This window comes from Triturus cristatus, chromosome 8 (assembly GCF_964204655.1).
Source record: "Triturus cristatus chromosome 8, aTriCri1.1, whole genome shotgun sequence".
Taxonomy (NCBI): Eukaryota; Metazoa; Chordata; class Amphibia; order Caudata; family Salamandridae; genus Triturus; species Triturus cristatus.
Genome location: NC_140591.1, coordinates 1,483,200,321 through 1,483,208,608, shown reverse-complemented (window position 1 = coordinate 1,483,208,608; position 8,288 = coordinate 1,483,200,321). Strand labels below are relative to the sequence as shown.

The 8,288-nt window shown below is 43.9% G+C and overlaps 2 non-coding genes across 2 annotated transcripts; both read left to right on the top strand.

Moving 5' to 3' along the window:
- The first annotated feature begins 2,953 nt into the window (after nt 1-2,953).
- On the top strand, nt 2,954-3,093 carry LOC146805992 (U4 spliceosomal RNA). The gene has a single exon (XR_014968361.1). It is a non-coding gene; the product is annotated as a U4 spliceosomal RNA (small nuclear RNA).
- Nucleotides 3,094-5,933: 2,840 nt separating this feature from the next.
- LOC146805991 (U4 spliceosomal RNA) lies at nt 5,934-6,073 on the top strand. Its single transcript, XR_014968359.1, has one exon. It is a non-coding gene; the product is annotated as a U4 spliceosomal RNA (small nuclear RNA).
- Nucleotides 6,074-8,288: the final 2,215 nt, after the last annotated feature.

The window sequence follows — 8,288 nt, the reverse complement described above, 5'->3', positions numbered from 1 at the left end:
CATGATCTCAGTCTTGTTGGAATTCAGTTTGAGACAGTTGGCCGCCATCCAGGAACTGATGGCCAACATTCCCTCTTGGAAGTTGGCGGCCACCCTGTCTCCGTCCTGGTGTATTGAAAGGACTAACTGAGTGTCATCAGCATAGGTAGTGAGGCTGATGCCATGTTCCTTAATCACCCTCGCCAAGTCCGACACATAGATGTTAAAGAGGGTCGGACTTAGCGAGGAACCCTGTGGTACACCGCAGGGAAGGGAAAGGGGAAGTGATAGAAAAGAACCTAGTTTGACATTGTGGGAACGGTTGGGTAGGAATGAGGCGATGAGATCCTTAGCTTTATGTACCACACCCATGGCTGCGACACGGTCGATTAGGATGTTATGGTCGACCGTGTCGAAGGCCGCGGATAAGTCCAACAACACCAGGACTGCCGCTCCTCCCTTGTCCATGGCGTGTCTTATCTCATCCGCTGCCTTGATGAGTGCCGTCTCTGTTCCATGGCCTTTCCTAAAGCCAAATTGTGTATCGTCCAGAAGGTTGTGGGTGTGAATGCAGTGTGATAGTTGTTGGTTCATGAGGTTCTCGAAGATTTTAGCTGGGAAGGGTAGGCAGGCAATAGGTCTGTAACTAGCCGGATCAGTAGGGTCAAGGGAAGGTTTTTTTAACAGGGGTCTGATAATTGCTTTTTTCCACACTGCTGGGTAGATACCTGTTTGGAACATGTTGTTGCATATGTTGGCTAAGGCTGGTGAGATTGCCTCCGGAATGAGGTTAAGGATGGAGGGAGGGCATGGGTCTAGTGGTGAGCCTGATTTGATGGTTGTAATAAGATGGGAGATTTGTTCAAGTGTGACAGGCTGGAAAAGTGGAAAAGATCGGGTGATGGAGGAAGGGGTAGAGACAGAGGTCTTTACCATGGGTATGGTTTGAGGGGTGAATGCAGAGAATATGGAGGTGACTTTATCAGTAAAAAAGTCTGCCAGAGAATTGCAAAGTACTTGTGAGGTGTTTTCAGGTGGGGCGGGAGGGTTGGCCAGATGGTTGACCACCTGAAAGAGCTTTCTGGTGGAATTTACTGCTGAGGTGATCTGGGTAACATAATAACTGCTTTTCTCAGTGGCTAGCTGCTGTTTGTATTTAGTAAGCGCGTTTTTGTATGTGATTTGGTCAGTGGGGTTGTAATGTTTGCGCCAGTTTCTTTCTAAATTCCTGCAGAATTGTCTCTGCAGGCACAGGTTTTCGGAGAACCAAGGTGCTGACGGGGAGGTACGGTTTGGATAGGTTGTTTCCTCTTAAACACTGTCAGCTAATCAAATTAAACAACTCAACCTCAAAAGCAGCGCCTGTCTCACAAGGAGTCCCTCAAGGGTCAATCCTGTTTCCTGCCCTATTCAACCTTTAAATGGAACACCTGACAATGATCCTGAAACAAGCCAAAATTGCCTATCATCTCTATGCAGATGACACTCAACTCTACATGACAATCTCCTCAGTAAAAGACATCCAGCATTTAAATAGCACTCTCCCCACTGTTCAATCCTGGCCGACTAGTGTCCATCTTAAGCTTAAGCCCAACAAAACTGAACTACTCCTCATCCAACCCAAAGAAAAATCCTTGCCTGTAGATATCTGGCTTGACAACCTCAATCGCATTAACCTGCAAACTATCCATATCCAAATCCAATAAATTCCTGGGAATTAGTCTTGACAGAACACCTGAGAATTAAAGAGCATATTAAAACCTTAAAAAGTCAAACCCGTCATCCCCAACAAAGACCTAAGGACTGTAGTACAAACCTTAGTCCTTCTCAAGCTAGACTGCAACCACGCATTGATTGCGGGTGCCCCAAAAACACACCAAGCCCCTCTGAATGCTACACTCCAAACAGCAGCTAGACTACTGTCAGGGGAGAGATGCTTTGACCACATTACTCTCTCTCAAGAAACTCAACTGACTACCAAACATGCCACAACCTCAAAATAAATCTGAGCTGCACCACCTCGGTAAAAACTGTGCCTCTACTCTCTACCTAAGTATGTATTTTGTCCATCTATACTTCTATCCATCAAAAATTTCCTTTATATACCGTTACTATGAATTTTATGTATCCACATGTAAGTTGTGTACTTGTCGCTGTGCCAACTCTGTAAAGAACTATATATATATATATATATATATATATATATATATATATATATATATATATATATATATTCACTGAAAAAAACATAGGTTTCAGGCACGTTTTAGTTAGCTGGATATTTCACTTCGTACAAAACCATTGAAATTCCCCCGTTATAGTGTAGTTCAGCTAACTATAACTCGCGTCCCCGCAATGCACTGCTGATGATGTCACATATTACATCACTCATGACATGGTCAGTGACATCACTCATGACATCACTGATGACATCTCAAATGACATCACTGATGACATCATCCTTCTGATAGCGTGGCAGACCTCCTCTCACCCTAATATGACCTTTGATACTCACATTCAAAAATAGAAACTAAAGTTTTCAAAACAATGGACATACCAATACCAGTTACAACAACCTAAGATCCACATGCACATCCACTCATTCACCAACAGTCCTATACAGTCACTCATACATGTACTCACTCATCATATGTACTCATACACCTATACATCCTGTTACACAACGCCACTCATCCATAGAGTTACTCACACACATAGTCACTCATGCTAATAAAGAATCAAACATCCATTTACTTGAAAGGAAATGCTAATTAGCATATGTATCCCCAGAATCCTTTGCACACAATCCATCGAGTTTATGAGGCTGACAGGTTACAGAGTACAGTTCAGAGTATTGCACCTGGTGTGTTATTGTTATCTGTGTCTCTGAGTGATGTGTGAAGGTGACTTTTGCTCGCTGTAGGTGTCTTAAGTTCCATCTCCGGTGCGTACTTCGAATGACTTACCTGTCTTTAGCTTTGTGCAGTGGCAGTATTGTAGCCAATGAGGTCTTACCGAGGTGTAATTATTGCTTATTGAAAACTATACCCAATACTCTACTGTGGGGACTTGAAATATAGTCGACATTGCAATTTTTGACAGTCTCCGAGGAGACTGAATTTACTGTCAAAGAAAGAGAACTGACCAACTGAATAAGACGTTCAATCCGCACTGGATCTGAATTTGGTGTTTTAACTTTTAACCACATTAGGTTATTATTGCCTTAACGTGTTATTAGTATTCATGAGGGGTAAATAAAACTCATTATTTTGTGAAATAACCGAGAGAGTTATGTGTTTTTGTCTGCATGTGTATTTAAAAATCCCAAATAAAGTCCGACACACACATTGCCATACCTGAATGGAAGCACCTGTACCCAACTAATTACTACAAAGACATTTATTGGGGGGGTTGTAACACCCCAAACACCCCCCTGAAGCTACGCCCCTGGCTAAACGTGGCAATGGGAGCAGTGTGGGCACAATAGAGTGAGACCCCCTGAAACAACAGTGCCCTCTGCACAGAGCACATAAGAAATTGATAAGTTTGTTGGCTGTGTTGTGAGGGCATAGGGGTATCCTTTGGGGCGGAGCTAGCAATCATCCAGCAGGTGCAGTGGCACCGGGGCCCATTGCATCGTAGTTACGGCTTTGTTTCTCCACGCCTCCAGAGGACGGGGACCCATTTTTACGGTTATGTTCAGAAACCTTTGTTATCAGTAAATGCCACCCACTGATCAAATCTAATGTAGTAAATAAATAAAAAATGGTATTAATGAATTCAACCTTATTATATTATAATGTTATTTTATTCAAAACTATAGAATTACATCTAAATAATAACGGACTCCAAACTAACAAAATAAAGGCAATTGAAATACACCACCACTATAACTCATTTAATGTCATAGTTTTAAAGCATTACTAGTATTCACGCCTCCCTCTGCCCTGACTTCATTGGCCGGAAGCAAGCCACCTCCGCGTGGACAAAAACCTCTCCTGCCCTGAGAGAGCAATAAGCATCTCTCTCTCTCTCTCTCTCTCTCTCTCTCTCTCTCTCTCGCTCTCAGAGACTGTTTCACTCTCTCTCAGAGACTCTTTCTCTCACTCTCTCTCACTGACTCTGACTCTCTCTCTCTCTCCCTCACACTGACTCTGACTCTCTCTCTCTCTCTTAGAGACTCTGGGGCAGATTTATGTTTGACTTGTGCCTCATTTACGCCGCCGTTGCGTCACTTTTGTGACGCAGCAGCGGCGCAAATCCTGCGCCATGGTGCGGGGTATTTACAACGGGAGATGCTTCAAGTTGTAAAGCCCTGCGCCACGTGTAGGCGTTCCAGGGCAGGTGGGGGCGTTCCGGCGCAGGAACGCCTCCTAAAAGTGGCTGAGTGAAATCTACAAGATTTCACTCAGTCACTTTTGAGCCCATGCTGCGTCAAAACCCTGCGCCTGCTTGAAGCAGGCGTAAGGATTGACGCAGCATTGTGAAGATAGGGCCCCCCAGAGCATTGCTGGAGCTGCGTCGCGCTTGCGACGCAACTCCAGCAATGCGCCACTTTTACGGCACAGATGCGTGACGCATCTGTGCCGTTTTTGCCCCGTGGTGCGCCGCATTATAAATGCGGCGCATCCATGGTGGCGGAGCTGGGGCGCAAAATAACTGGCGCATCCCTGCTGATATGCAGGGATGCGTCAGTTATTATAAATATGCCCCTCTCTCTCTCTCTCTCTCTCTCTCTCTCTCAGAGACTGTTTCACTCTCTCTCAGAGACTCTTTCACTCTCTCTCTCTCTCTCACTGACTCTGACTCTCTCTCTCGCTCTCTCTCTCTTAGAGACTCGCTCTCTCTCCTTTCTCTCTCAGAAACTGTTTCACTCTCTCTCTTAGAGACTCTCTCACACTCTCACTCTCTCTCTCTTGAAGAGACTCGCTTTCTGTCTCTCAGAGACTCTTTCACTCTCTCACTCTGACTCTCTCTCTCTCTCTCACTTTCTCTCTCTCTCTCTCGAAGAGACTAGCTTTCTCTCTCTCTCTGAGACTCTTTCTCTCTCTCTCTCACTCTGACTCTGACTCTCTCTCAGACTCTCTCTCTCTCAGAGACTCTCTCTCTCTCTCTTCCTCTCTCTCTCTCTCTTCCTCTCTTTCGCTCTCATCTCTCATCTCTCTCTCTCTCTCAAAGGGGCATATCAACAACAACCGGCGATAATTATCGCAAAGCGCACTTAGCGCTAGGATAATTATCGCCGGCTAGCGTGGATTTTTATCGCTGAGATAGCGTGCTATTAGCAACACTTATCTCGATAGCGGTAAAAATCCTCACGCTAATTGGCTAACGTGGGATTATCGCTGGAAACCCAGCGATAATCTCACGTTAGCTTGTTGATAGGGACTCACAAACTTAGCCATGATATCCACCTTCCATAGGAAATCATGGCTAAGTCAGTCCTGAAGCAGGTGTTAGGTTTCCTGACGCTATGCTTCATAGCGTGGGGCTTGATGATAGGAGAAATGTCGCTTAGCGACATTTCTTCTATCATGTCAGGTCAGGAATGCCCACTTTGCATCTCATTAGAGATGCAAAGCTGGGCGTTAGAAATCCCCACGCTAAAGCAAGGTTTCACGCGTTAGCGTGACCTTGCTAATATAGCGATAAAATTATCGCCGCTTTTCGGCCGAAAATATTTTATCGCCTCGTTGTAAATATGCCCCAGAGTCCTTCTATTGCTGCGAGGAATTTTTGCTCCAGCGGTGACCGGGCCCTTTACCCCCAGAATCCTTTGCACACCATACATCGTGTTTATGAGGCTGACAGGTAACAGAGTACAGTTCAGAGTATTGCACCTGGGAAGTTATTGTTATCTGTGTCTCTGAGTGATGTGTGAAGGCGACTTTTGCTCGCTGTAGGTGTCTTAAGTTCCATCTACGCTGCGTACCTCGAATGACTTACCTGTCTTTAGCTTTGCGCAGTGGCAGTATCGTAGCCAATGAGGTCTAACCAAGGCGCGATTATTGCTTATTGAAAACTTTACCCAATACCCCGCTGTGGTGTCTTGAAATATAGTTGACATTGCAATTTTTGACAGTCTCCAAGGAGTCTGATTTTACTGTCAAAGAAAGAGAACTGACGCACTGAATAAAACGAAAAGCCCCGACTGAATCTGAATATGGTGTATTAATCACATTAAGTTCTTATGGTTTTAATGTGTTATTAGTATTCGTCGTGCGTACATGGCCCATCCCGCATAACGTGGGCAAGCGGTGCGCGGCACTAACTGCGTAAAGTGGGCGCACGGTGCGCGAAGCGCACCGCGTGCTCACTGTGCGCGCACGGTGCAAATGGCGTAAAGTAACTTAGCATTTAAAAAACCGTACAAATTCACTGAAAAAACCATAGGTTTCACACACGTTATAGTTAGGAATTAGCATTTAAAAAACCTTGCAAATTCACTGAAAAAACCATAGGTTTCACACATGTTATAGTTAGCTGTACATTTCACTCGTAAAAAACCAATGAAATTCCCCCGTTATAGTTAGTGCAGGCAACTATAACTCACGCGACCGCAATCTTCTGCTGATGACACATGTGTCTTTATGAAAAAAAAATATTTGTAATATATGTATAGCTAAAATTTAATGGAAGAACACATGGGCAAATAATTGTCTAAATACAGTATTACCATCAGCAGAGGATTGCGGTCGCGTGAGTTATAGTTGCCTGCACTAACTATAACGGGGGAATTTCATTGGTTTTTTACGAGTGAAATGTACAGCTAACTATAACATGTGTGAAACCTATGGTTTTTTCAGTGAATAGATATATAGATATATACAATTTCCTATGGATAATAGGTCCTAACTCTAACTACCTACTGGCAACCGCCAGTAGGTAATATATATGAAGAAAGAAAGAAAGAAAGTTTAAAGCTTGGTTATGGTTAGGAAAACCTTTTTTTTCGCCTTCAAATATTTTAAGTAGCGCTACTTCATACACTCTCTTTCAGCTCACTACCCAGACAACACTAGCTATAACTCGCCACTCTACCATGCACTGCGTTTATGTCATTTGAGATGTTTTTATTGTTGTAATGAATGCTATAATTTCACATGCTATAAGTGATGTAATATGAAATTATATAAGTAGTGCATGGAGAAGGTGTGAGCTATAGTTAATGTAGTGTGGCAACCTGTGTACAGTGGTGCGCAACTTGTAATTATTTAAAGACGGTGCCTTATATTATACATTTCACTTATAGCTATAACTTTAGAATTTGTAATGTTTGTGTAGTTTAAGTTGTATTTGTAAAGGAAGAATAAATTATGTATTTCTGACTATAACTTAGCCTTAACTTTCGTTTTTTTTCATTGCATGTGTATGGTTATTAGTTTTGTAATAAAAATGTGTTTTAAATCGTAGTGGAGAGTGTTATTCATTGGATTGTCGTTAAGAGGAATCTCATACAGTACAAAAATTGGGAGTGTTGTAGAGTCTAGTGTCATAGAGTGGAATATTGTAGAGTGGAATAGAATGAAGTGGAGTATAGTGGAGTAGTGTAGCATACAGAGGAGTACCTAGGACTTACCTGTGCTTGGTCCTCCGATCAGGTACAGCCCTTTTTGGCCCCACTTCAGCGTGTCTGAGGCTCCTGCATCACATTGAGAAGATGGTTTTGCCCATCTAATCCATCTGGATTTGTCACTTTTTGATCACCTGGGGCCTCATTTATGAAAAGTGACGCATCACTGCGTGAAAACAGTGATGCGCCACTTTTCACTGCGCCCTCCCTGCGACTCCAGTGATGCGTCATATTTACAGTATGACGCATCATGTCGCAAGGAGTCACAGATACGTCAGTATTTCTGACGTATCTGTAGGCGCAAAAGTGACGCATCGCTGGAGTGTGTCACAAAAGTGACGCAACTCCAGCAATGTGTCCTTTCACATGGGGCAAGCCCCATGTGAAAGGGCCTGCGTCAGTCTTACGCCTGCTGTGAGGCAGGCGCAAGAAAGTGACGCATTTGCACACTAGAAGTGGCGCAGTGAAATCTCGTAGATTTCACTGCGTCACTTCTACGACCCTTTGTTGCGTCAAAACGCCCCCCTTGCATACATTATACCTGGCGCAGGTATAATGTGGCGCAGGGGTTTACAAAGTGACGCATCTACCTAGATGCGTCACTTTGTAAATATGGCGCAACATGGCGCATGTTTTCTGCCACTGGTGCGTCACAAACAGTGACGCACCGGCGGCGCAAAAGTGACGCAGGGGCTCATAAATGAGCCCCATTATACCTGGCGCAGGTATAATGTGG